General features: G+C 49.6%; 1 protein-coding gene across 6 annotated transcripts in view; it reads left to right on the forward strand.

Annotated features, from left to right (window-relative positions):
* Positions 1-12,570, forward strand: part of DPP6 (dipeptidyl peptidase like 6) — a 987,445-nt gene that overhangs the window by 858,318 nt on the left and 116,557 nt on the right. The window lies entirely within an intron of this gene.

The following is a 12,570-nucleotide window of genomic DNA, read 5'->3' on the forward strand; positions in this document are numbered from 1 at the left end:
CTCTTTCCATCTCAGAGGTGAGGGATGTGAAGTAGGAGACTTGTTTAGGGCCCGCTAGTTAGTGCCCTGGTTGGAATGACTCTCATGCAGAGTCGTTGGGGGTGGGCTGAGGGTGGGGTCAGTAAGGGCAGGTTTGCGGGACTTGGTTTATTTCCAGATTGCCCATGTGTTTCAAATTGCAGGTTATGCACCAGTCATGAAATCACTTTAATGAAATAGGATGGTCTTGACGAGGATAGAAACTTTAATGAAAAGGGGTAAAATGGTAGGGGATAGAAAAGATCAGAATGTATTAGAAACGTAAGAATGGGTAATGTTTCACAAGCCTGTGGTCCTGATGGGTGTGTGGCTGTGATGGTGGGTTGTGGTCAAAGACAATGATGGCAGCTGACATTGATCGTTACAGAGGATGACCACCCAAGTGTTGAATGGCTAAAGGGAAGCTTGTCCAGAGGTGAACACCCTTTGGGGAGGTGGTACAGGCGTTCCTCGTTTCCTCCACGTGGAGTCCTCCAAGGATAGGAGGTGAGAGTCATAGCCTATTGAAATGTGGACACAGATTCAGTTTTCTCTCAGCCGGGACCACCTCTCAGAGAGGACCCACTCCAAGAGCTGTCTGCTCCTGAGCACCCCACTTCCCTGTGACTACAGACCCAACAGTGCCATGGGTCTGAGCAGCAGCATGAGCAGAAAGCAAGCAAGGGCAGGAGGAAACACAGCCAAGCACTGAGTGTGCCAGGGGGGCCTGGAGGCAAAAGGCCCTTCTCTCTCCCCCGTGAGTGGGCTGCGCCCTGGGCGATGCTGGCTACAGAGGAGGGAACCACGCACAGGGCAGGGCTCAGACAGCCAGGAGTGTGTTTCTTTTCTCACCCTCTGCCTCTCCCCGTGCTCCATGTCTGTTGCCCCACTGGGCAGGTCTCACCAGCCGAGTTGGGATGTCTTCATTTAAAGCCAAGTCTTTAAATAGGACCCACCCTCTGTGCGTGCCCAGCTCCCCGAGCCACCCCTCACACTGCACAGGCCATTTCCTCTTGAAATCATCTCTGAAATGCCAGTCTCACCCACCCGACTCCAGGCCCCCTGAGACCAAGAGCCATGCCTTATTTATTTTATCTCCAGCACTCGGCACAGCCCAGGATAGAGGAAGGCTGGGGCGATAAGGGTTCATCCAAGTGAACTCACTAAACTGTAACAGAGCAGGGCTGGAGAAGAGAAGGGAAAGACTTGTTTTCAGTAAGGCATTTGGATTTCAAATAAGATGATGATGAGCAAATCCAGATTGAAGGAGACCGTGGGGGAGAGACGTGGCAGAGAGCTGGGAGGCCTGGGCCAGGCCTGTGAGGTCTGTGTGAACCTGGGGGCACTTGTGGGCTTCTCTGAGCCTCTGTTTTCTCATCTGTGAAATATGTTGGGCTGAAGTCCCTTCTGCCTTGAAAGCCAGAGTTGGGCGATTTTCATCTGGATCACAGGATAGGTGAGATCTGGCTATTTAGAATGTATCCTGGGTAGAAGAGACAGTGTGAGCCAAACAGAAAGAAACAGAAACAGTTGTAGGACCATGAGCCATGCCAAGGTGATTGGCTGAGACCACATTTTGAGGGCTTTGGCCTCCAAAGGGCCACATGTGGTAGAATTTCTAGCAGGGGCATCAGCACAGTGCCACCATCCCATATCCTGCACACACACCCACTCTCCAACTCAGCAGTCACTCCAATGGCTGCAGTAGCCCGTGAGTGAGTCTGCGCTTGTCAATCTCCCTTCCAGAAAGGAGTAATGCCCCCAGATGGCAAACCCATGCTCCGTGCCCCGTATGGCCCTGCCCTGACACGCATCTACCTGCACCCCCTCCCAGAGGGTGAGGAGTCCACAGCACCGAGGGAACCAGAGCCAGTGCCCATCCACTGTCCAGACAATACTCAGGTCCTCGCAACCCCAGAAATCCCTGCCCAAATGGCCCCGAGTGGGATTCGGGACATGTGCCACCCTCTTCTCTCTTTGTCCTCCCAAGGGTGGACCATGCTGCTGGTGTGAGGGCCGCCAGGCCCAAGGATGGGCCAAGGGATGGCTCTGCAGGGAGCATGGGTGGGCGGTCACGGCTGTATTCACCTAGTGCCGGATGGAGCTGGGATGGGAGTCAGCCCGGCTCTCCCTTCCTGCCACTGTCTGGGCAGACTCTGAGGGGTCTGAAAAATGCACCATCATAATGAGCTGGAAGACCAGGTTCAAAGTTGGAATTCTCAAAGTAGGAAGCTAGAACACCCTTTATTGGACAGTTTGTCACCCTCCTGTATGACCTTTACATATGTGGGTATATGGCACACGGCCCATTCGTACTCTCGCCCCAGGGAGATGAGGAGGGACCTGCAGAGGGGGCGGAGGAGTTCACTATAATGAGGAGGAGGGTGAGAAGGCAGTGGCAGGAAGCGTGAGTGATCAGAGAGGTGATTGTTGTTGCTGTTACCGTTATAAGATGGGAGACGTTACAACGTGTGTGCTGATGAGAGTCACCCAAGAGAAGGGGAGACACTGATGCTATGAGAGAGAGTCGACAAGTGAGTAATCCTTGAGCAGGATCCAGGCCACAAGTGGAGGGTTGGCCTTGGTTAAAGACAGGGACTGTTCATCCAGGATAACTGGAGGGAGGGTGGAGTACAGCTGTCCCAAGTCAAGGAGGCCACAACCTGGGCCTAGAGGCTGGAGGGATCTGTGGCATGGTGCCGCTGCCGGCCCGGAGGTGAACCTTCGGGTGGTCAGGTACCACGTCAAAGGCAAGGGAAAGACGTGGTGCACAGATGTGGCCCCAGTGAATGGAGTCCTGCCTTTGTTTCTGTTCATCTGGGTTTAATTCAATTCAAACCATCTATTGGGCGCCTGCTGTGTGCCGTGCACCATGCTGGGCAGTTTGCGCTCCACCCTGGGGGTGTTCCTTGATGGACCTGAGGAGCTCTGGACGCACCGGGACTGATGGCGTCCGAAGGAGCTGGGGAGTTCCAGGGCAGCATTGCCCCCGGAGATGGCCTGGCTCCCCGGCTCAGCCCAGGCATTCTCCTCTGCCTCCACACTCCAAATCTTACATTATCTTTTTCTGAACACCTGTCGAACTGAAATTTAGTCCTAAATTGTTGGGTTGCCAAGTTACAAACCAGGAATAAATGGGTGGTTTATGGAATTTGTGTCATTATTTGGTAATCAAAGGTAATCTGAATCGATTATTTACCTGAACGCAGAGCCCACTCCCTGTGCCAGGGCTGGCACTGAGTGTATGATAAGACCCAGCAGATATCTGTTGATTTACCGCTGTCATCCTCCTGCTAAAGCCTTGGCGCTCTCCCCTCAAGCAGCGGACGGCAACCACTGCAGCTGCTTCTAAAGGGTGGGGGGCGTTTCCATGGAGCCATCGCCCCACATGCGCTCTCTCCCCTTCGTAAGCACAGCCTGTGCTTGAGAAAGAGCCATCCAGCTCAGGGGCACGATCTGGGCTTAGAGCAGAATAAAGCTCACGTGCCCATCTGGAGCGGGTGCCCTCACCTCCTCGCCTAATGCACAGTCCACGGGGCTGCTTCCGTTCCAGCCTATGGCAGTAATCCCAGCAGATTCAGAGGACGGAAGCAGGTGGGGACGGCGTGGGCTGTCGGGAATGGCTTCGCCCTGAGCTCAGGGGTTTGTCTTGCTTTGCCACCTTCCATTATCCTCCTTCTCCAGCTGCATCCTCGGAATAGCGTGGCCACCTCCTGTGACCACACCTGTGGCGACGGGGTCCTCCATCCTCCTCACTCACACAGAATTCTTGAGCTGTTTCCCCGTAGCCAGGATGTATCTGTACAAGTCGAAAGGCAGACTCGTGTTCTTTGAACAATAGAACCAAAAATAATTAATAATTTGATGCAATTGGGTTTAGAAACCATTCTGAGTACTGTTTATAATTTAGTTATTAACCTTCCCCTTTAAAAAAAAAAGCAAAAAATTGAGACCTAATTTCATGTCTAATACACATTGTTTTTGATAGCCATTACTTTTAAAATGTTTCACTGATATTAAGAAATAATTATGCAGAGTATCTCAGACTGATTAAGGTGACTATTTTTCTGTAAGGATTTTCTTTGGAAATATCTATTATAATGAGCTTTACTGCACTGCATCCTGAGAGGAAATATTATTCCCATCATATAATTTTAAAGCTAAAGCCAACATATAAAAGAAATGTTACATATAATTTCAAGGCTATAATTTTGCTTTGTAGCGAAAAATTCTAAGTTTCCGGAGAGGACAAAGTAGAGTCAGCACTTTTCAGAAACCCTTCGTAAATACAAACTGTGGTAAATCTCAACTGGCGGTTAAGTCACCATACAATTAAAATTCCAATTTCAGAAACTCAATCATTTTTAACTTTCTCCTGAATATTAACAGGATGATTAGCTTTGGCAAAATACCAGGAAGAAAAACATAACTAAGGAAATTAAAAATCATTATAGAGTTGAGAATACATTTTACCTAAGACACTAAACCAATCACTGTATAGATTATTAAATTAATATCTAAGTCAGTCAGAGTATTATGGAGGAACATTCTCTTTGTGTCAATTGAACACATTTCAGGAGCTGAATTTAAAACAATTTTTAGCCCGTGTCAGGGCCCAAGTGGCCAGCTGTCTCCAGGCTGCCTGACTGCCCGGCTGTTGGCCTTGTGGAGAATAGTCTTGGATGAGTGATTTGAGATCTCCTGGAAGCCCCACGGCCACAATCATTTTCATTTGTCTTCAGAGGCGTGCGCAGGCTCTGGGCTTGTGGTGGGAGAGAAGGTGAGAAAAGCAGACTGGAGATGGGAGCACACCAAAGAGAAATGTCATCTCTTTCAGTATTTTCCATGGATGTGCTCCTTTCCTGTACTACCTGTGTGATTTGAGCAAATTATTTAAACTTTTTTTCCCTTTAATTCATAAGGGAAAAATAAAGATAACAACAGTACCTACCTGGAGTGGTCGTTTTGAGGATTAAGTGAAAACGTACTGAAACATGCACACACAGGCACACAATGTAAGTTCTGATCAGAAGAAAGACCGTGTCCCATGTCACCCAGGCCCAGGGTTCGTGGAGGGGGTCACAGTGAGGCGCCTCGGGCATCAGAACACAGCAGACTGGTCGTCACCATTCCCCGTGGATCAGCCCTGCCTTCCCAGCGTTACTCTCCCCCTCAAAGTTTTTTATTATAAAAAAGAACAGTGGCGAGGACTTGAGCGAGGCTTGTCTGTTTGGGTTGTTTTGTTGCAGAAGAAACATAATTTTTGCAGGTGCTCTACAAAATGAACAATGAAAAAGCCCACCGCCCTTCTTGGCCCTGATCGTCCGGTGTCCCCTGCGGCTCTCGTTCCAGGGGAGGCTGCGATAATCCCTGCTGACCCCTGGAGGAGAGTGAGCCATTTGCTCGCCTTCTCTTCTCCAGCGACCCAGACCAACAAGGGTGGTTGACAGTGAAACTTCCCCTGATTGCAAGGTCGAGGGTGTTCTGTTACTGGGTGCCTCGGCAGAGGCCAGATGGCTAAGCAGTGACTCACTCTTGGCCTCCACATCCATCTGGTCCTATCCTAGACCCGTCTTCCATTTGAGCTTCTTCTACTCCCTCACTTGGGCCCCTCACCATCTATCTCCAAAGCCCCAGGCTGCCGTGCAGTTCCATAATAATAATAGATGTTTTATGGCACCTGCAGGTTACAGGCACTAGGGTCTTTAAGTGGAATAACTACTATAACTCTTACAACAACAGCCTAATGAAGTAGATACCCATTTTACATCCCGTATTACAGATGAGGAAACTGAGACACCAGATGCTAAGTCACTTGCCTAAGGTCACACAGCCTGGGAGTGGCTGTGCCAGAATTTGAATCTCAAAAGTCTAGCTTGAGAGTTCATTCTCCTGAGCACGCACACCCGACCACGTAGGACAGGATGATGTTCATACCACTCCTGTAAGCCTTCAGTCTCCTCCCAAATCTCTCTCCAGTAAGCTTTCTAGGATGGTCCTGGTCGCTTGCCATGCTGACCTCCACCTGAGTGTAGCACTCTGTGATACTTGATTTTGCACATGCCACTCATTGAGCAATTAGAGATGAACAAAGGACAATGCGGTCAGCCTGGTCAACACCATCCCTCTCCTGTCCACCTCTCCTCCCTCCAAGGAACAGATGCAGCCTCTCTCGTCCCCACTGTGTGTGAACGTGATTTGCACGGTATCCGCAAAGGCACCTGCCTAACGCCTACTGCTCAGTATGTGCGCGTTCCCTCCTCTCTCCTGCACGGTCCCCCCAGCCCCCACTCAAATGCCATGCAAGACAGAAATTAGACCAAGAGGCCTTTGTTTCTTAGGGTCTTGAATGACTTTTTAAACATACGTCGTCATCTTGCAACAAGAGCGCCTTCTCACAGCAGCTGCCTACACTGAGGATGTGGGAGGCCAGACATTTTGGTCCGAGTCTTGTTTTTCCTCATCCGTGGTAAGGTTTTCTCCCCTTCGTCGGTCAAACCGTATAGTAAAAGCCGATTTCCTCTGTCTTTTCTGTTCTCCAGAGCGTGCATCTCAGTGCTTGTCATGGGGCTGTAGTCGGTGGGATGGAAAATCCTGGGCACAAAAACAGGGAATGTTGACACAAAACAATGGCTTCTGATCACACTCATGAATGCCAGCATATTTAGGGCTTTTGAGTTCAGTGGCGGCTGTAGGTCACTTGAAGGTCACCTCCACTCTGTGGGGAGGATGGTGTGCAGATCAGGAGATGGCTCAGAGAGGTCACGAGTGGCCAAGGAACAGGTGGCTGAGTATGACCTGAGCACACATCCTCACCAAGTGCCATGCCCTCTCTCTGTATCCCGTTCCCCACAAACGGGGCCCCCAGTGGCCAGACTTACTTTCAGGCTGTTCTAAATTCACACTGTTTTCCAGCAAATGCAGCCTCCTGCAGCCTTGGCAAACCTCTGCTGGTCGTTGGTGGTTACTTTTCCAAGAGCTCAAGAAATAGTATCATGTTCCATCTGGTGACAGGCATTCTAGAATCTGCTCAGAGGAAGCTCAGTCAACATTCTAGAATCCACTCAGAGGAAGCTCAGTCAACATTCTATCAACATTCTAGAATCCACTTAGAGGAAGCGCAGTCAACATACTAGAATCTGCTCAGAGGAAGCACAGTCAATATACTAGAATCTGCTCAGAGGAACCTCAGTCAACATTCTAGAATCCACTCAGAGGAAGCTCAGTCAACATACTAGAATCTGCTCAGAAGAAGCTCAGTCAACATTCTAGAATCCACTCAGAGGAAGCTCAGTCAACATACTAGAATCCGCTCAGAGGAACCTCAGTCAACATTCTAGAATCCACTCAGAGGAAGCTCAGTCAACATTCTATCAACATTCTAGAATCCACTTAGAGGAAGCGCAGTCAACATACTAGAATCTGCTCAGAGGAAGCACAGTCAATATACTAGAATCTGCTCAGAGGAACCTCAGTCAACATTCTAGAATCCACTCAGAGGAAGCTCAGTCAACATACTAGAATCTGCTCAGAAGAAGCTCAGTCAACATTCTAGAATCCACTCAGAGGAAGCTCAGTCAACATACTAGAATCCACTCAGAGGAAGCTCAGTCAACATTCTAGAATCTGCCCAGAGGAAGCTCAGTCAACATTCTAGAATCCACTCAGAGGAAGCTCAGTCAACATACTAGAATCCGCTCAGAGGAAGCTCAGTCAACATACTAGAATCCGCTCAGAGGAAGCTCAGTCAGCATTCTATCAACATTCTAGAATCCACTTAGAGGAAGCGCAGTCAACATACTAGAATCTGCTCAGAGGAAGCACAGTCAATATACTAGAATCTGCTCAGAGGAACCTCAGTCAACATTCTAGAATCCACTCAGAGGAAGCTCAGTCAACATACTAGAATCTGCTCAGAAGAAGCTCAGTCAACATTCTAGAATCCACTCAGAGGAAGCTCAGTCAACATACTAGAATCCGCTCAGAGGAAGCTCAGTCAACATTCTAGAATCCACTCAGAGGAAGCTCAGTCAACATACTAGAATCCGCTCAGAGGAAGCTCAGTCAGCATTCTAGAATCCACTCAGAGGAAGCTCAGTCAACATTCTATCAACATTCTAGAATCCACTTAGAGGAAGCGCAGTCAACATACTAGAATCTGCTCAGAGGAACCTCAGTCAACATTCTAGAATCCACTCAGAGGAAGCTCAGTCAACATACTAGAATCTGCTCAGAAGAAGCTCAGTCAACATTCTAGAATCCACTCAGAGGAAGCTCAGTCAACATACTAGAATCCGCTCAGAGGAAGCTCAGTCAACATTCTAGAATCCACTCAGAGGAAGCTCAGTCAACATACTAGAATCCGCTCAGAGGAAGCTCAGTCAACATTCTAGAATCCACTTAGAGGAAACTCAGTCAACATTCTAGAATCTGCCCAGAGGAAGCTCAGTCAACATTCTAGAATCCGCTCAGGGGAAGCTCAGTCAACATACTAGAATCCGCTCAGAGGAAGCTCAGTCAACATTCTAGAATCCACTCAGAGGAAGCTCAGTCAACATTCTAGAATCCGCTCAGAAGAAGCTCAGTCAACACCTAAGTCAGGGCCCCAAGGGGTCAGGGTGGGGAAACAGGCCACGGTGCTGGATCAGGAGGTCTGTGAATCCACGGCACACTCAGTTATGTGTAGGACCCAATAAGTTGTATGTCACAGTACCCTTAAATATTTGTCCAATATATGCAGATGCCATTGTGGTGAGAGAAATACAAATTATTTTTAAAGGATGTTCATTGTTTCAAACTTAATTAAAATATGATGTCTGCAATTTTTTCTGTAAGAAAGGGTGCTCCTATGCAAAAAGCTTCAGAGACAGTGGCATACGCCAACCTCCTCATTTTGCAGTGGAGGACAAGGGGCCGCAGAGGTGGGTCAGAGCTGGAGTCCAGGTCTCCAGGACGGCGTGCAGCCTCCAAAGGCAGCAGGTGGAAACCAGGTGCTTTCCAAGGTGCGGTTAATCTTGTGTGGATTTTCCTCCAAAATTCTCATTTCTCTCTACAGGGGCAGATCCTGATTTTGTGGGGGTCTGAAGCTTATATAATTTGGGGGCCCCCCTTGAGAAAAAGAACACTTGATTATGGATGTAAGATTCAGCCTGAGAAGCAGGGGCTGACACTCCTGCTTCTCCAGCCACAGGTGATTCCCGCGGGCCCCTCCGCCATGGTGAGGTCTGGGGCGGACTCTGCTCTCCCCCCCCCCTCCCCCCCCCGAGGACTGCAGGACGCACACACTCCAGCTCACCGCTGACTTCACCTCTGCATATGTTGATTACCACTTGATTATCTCGCTGATGAGGAGCCTCTTGTAGTTTAAATACCTCCTTCACATCAGCACAGTAATTTAGAGCGAGGGAAGGGGTGAGGAGAGAGAGTGGGTACAGCTTTTTCTACTGACAAAATGTGGCTCGTGACTCCACTGCTTGGAGACTTCTTTCCAGGAGCAACTTGTCCCTCTGGCCCAGAATGAGGGGCCAGGTGTCGACAGGAGGCCCTAGGAGGGGAGGCACTGGCCGTCTCTGCTCCTCTTCTCGGAACCTTATGAAATGCAGCTCTTAGCCAGGTCTCTGCCTCCTCTCGCTGGTCTGACTCCCAACTGAGGCCCAAGCTGGGACCCCTTGCTTCAAAACTAAGCTTCGGTTCAGACTGACAGCCTTGTCTAAGGTGCATTGTCACGAGCATGAGTCAGCAAACATCTGTTTTTGCTCTCTGATTCTGTGTGAGTATTTGAACCAGTGTCTCTATGCGTCTAGCCAAACAGCATGCTCCCTGCTTTGTCAGAGTATCGAGTACTCACTAAGTGTTGGGAGGGTGGCTGAGTGAATGGATCAGTGAACAAATGAATGAGAAAGAAAACATCTCTGACACACTGTCCCTGCCTGGGCGTGGGGCAGGTGAAGAGAAGGCATTGAGTGTAGGTTCTGGAAGCTCTCTCAAGACCCCATCGTAAAGATGAAGAGGAAAGTGGGGAGGAGCCAAAGGAGGCTGCCCACGTAAGAACAGTTGCCGCAAGCACAGGCTCAGGGCTCCTCTTTCCTTTGCCATCTCTCTATTCAAAACTTTTCTTAACCAAAGTTGGTTCATTGACCCAAATAAATGACTCAAAACCGTGACATCTGTAAATTGGGCAAAGCTCAGCAGGATAGCTCTCCTCTCTCCTCTGCACCAGCTGGGGCACCTGCAAGGCTGGGCTGGAGCCTCTGAAGGCTGGCTCATCACATATCCCGTGGTTGATGCTGGTGGCCAGCTGAGACCTGAGCCATGTTGACCGCAACACTTCCAGGTGGCCTCTCCATTTGGCCCAGGCTTATCCACAGCATGGCAGGTGGTCTCCAGGGGGAGCGTCCCAGGCAAGAGAGAGACAGAGGGAAGCATATCACCTTTTAAGACCCAGCCCGAGAAGTTACATGCCATCACTTCTACCACATTCTGTTTGTTCAGGCTGCTGCAAAGACTGCCCCAGTTCAAGGGGAGGGGACATGGACCTCACCTCTTAATGGTGAGAGTGTCAAGTTCTGGAAGAGCATGTGGGACCAGAAATATTGCCCTGGCCAATTTTGGAAAGTACAGTGTGCCACACTCAGTGAGGTGTCAAGCTTAGTAGAGCGATTTATGATAAGGTATAAATGAGTTCTCAGGAAAAAGAGTATTAATAACTCAAAATAATGTCAAGAGGTTTTTATGGGCTCAGCTTTGGAAGATGCTTGTGATGTCGTTTGTCTACTCCGGGCAGCTGTATACCCTGAGATCTTCTCCAAATTAGTGATAACCCAGGTAGTTATCATGGACCAGAGACGGCATGTAGCCCATACACTTACTTTTACTAGGACCTCAGGAAAAACAACAAAATCGTAATTGGTCAAGCTCATGAGCCCTGGGAATTTAGAACCACAGACACAGATGCTCTCCTGTGAGCCTCCTGCTTTAAGTGATGGGCCAGCCAAATCTGCAGCACTTATAAATTCAGGAACATCTTATTTTCTGCTTTTGGAGGCAGTCTGCAACTTTACGTTCTGTCTCTAAGAAAACACGAGCTGCTGCCTGAATGTTTCGTTCCTGACAGAAAATCCAGGCAGCGGAACTTCTGCCCCAAAGCTGAGCTGAAGCATCAAAAACAGGGGAAATAACTAACATGTAGAAATGGTGTGTGGTTGATTTAAAAGAGGAGAGTGAGAATTCTTGGTCTTGCCAGCCCAGCCTCATGGCTGTCTGTGACCTCCTGCCTTTCAGACATGGCTGTGCCACTGAGGGGAAGACAGAGACACAGCAGATGTATCTCCTCGCACCCCCCCATCCTCCACTGTACACAGGCCTGGAAACGTGTGTGGGACAGGATTCAAATGCAAGGATTTAGCCCTTGTGCTCTGATAGAAACGACTCTTGGCCTCCCACCCCCACCTTGCCTCACCCAGGTAAATGAGGCAGGAAGATGTGTCCTCAAAGAACTCTTAGAGAAACACCAGCAAGTTCCAGCTCCCCAAGCCACTTGAAAGCCTCTCCTCTCCCTTTCTGTCTCGTGTCTGCACACCCCTCATCAGCCTTGGGATTTCTTTCTAGCCGGATTTCAGTCCCGTGCTTGGCCTGTCCATCCTGGGAACCCTGGATGCAGCTGTCAGGGAGATGTCGATTGCGCTTCAGTTCCCGGCGTCCGGGTGCCTTTTGTGACTCTCCACGCTGCCCTCCTCTACCCCACGCCCTTCCAGTCTGCAGCGACCCTGCGTCAGACCTGTGGATGCCCAGGATCACGCATTTACATCCAGCTCCGCAGCTGCTCCCGGGGGAATTGCAGATGAGGCCTTAGCTCTTATTTAGGAGCAAAATCTCTCTTCCTTGTTAAAAAGCTGTCAGAATACAGATGGGGGAGACGTCCTTCCCTGGGCGTGGGTCCTTTGCAGACCCCTGCGATGGCATTCTGTCTTCCACTTGGGGGTGACATTGACCTTCAGCTCCATCTGACCCTGAGGACCTCAAGGACTTTCTAATCTACTGTGCACCTCCTAGGTCCATGCTACAGTGTGTGTCACCTGTAAAGAGTCTCACCCATGTGTGCACTTCAGCTAGTAGGAGGGGAAGAGGCAGTGTTGGTCCCTCCTTTTCCTAAAGGCAGGACCCGGACCTTACTCATGCCATCTCTGAGCTGCGGAGACTCCTGACTTCACGGGAGGCGGAGAGGGCCTTGACCCTGGAGGGCCATGCACCCAGCCGTGATTCACTGGTTCTTCTCCTAAAGAAGAATGAGGGGTGGATGTTGGGGAGTCGTTAGCACTCCACCTCCCCATGAGAGCCTTCTCCAATGTCTCCTCCCCGACAGTCCCTTGTGGTTTCTGCATTGACCGCCCCCCTCGGGACTGTTAGCGGTAGTCATATTTTGTTTGCTAGATTGTAAACTTTGTCTTGACTACACTGTGGCCTAGGGTTTTGTATATATTGAGGACTCCATCTTTGTTCACTGACTCAGTTTCCGTCAACCTCCTATTCCCCAGTTGTACAAGGGGGCTTCGT

The sequence above is a fragment of the Equus przewalskii genome, chromosome 4, assembly GCF_037783145.1.
Source record: "Equus przewalskii isolate Varuska chromosome 4, EquPr2, whole genome shotgun sequence".
In the NCBI taxonomy this organism is placed as follows: Eukaryota; Metazoa; Chordata; class Mammalia; order Perissodactyla; family Equidae; genus Equus; species Equus przewalskii.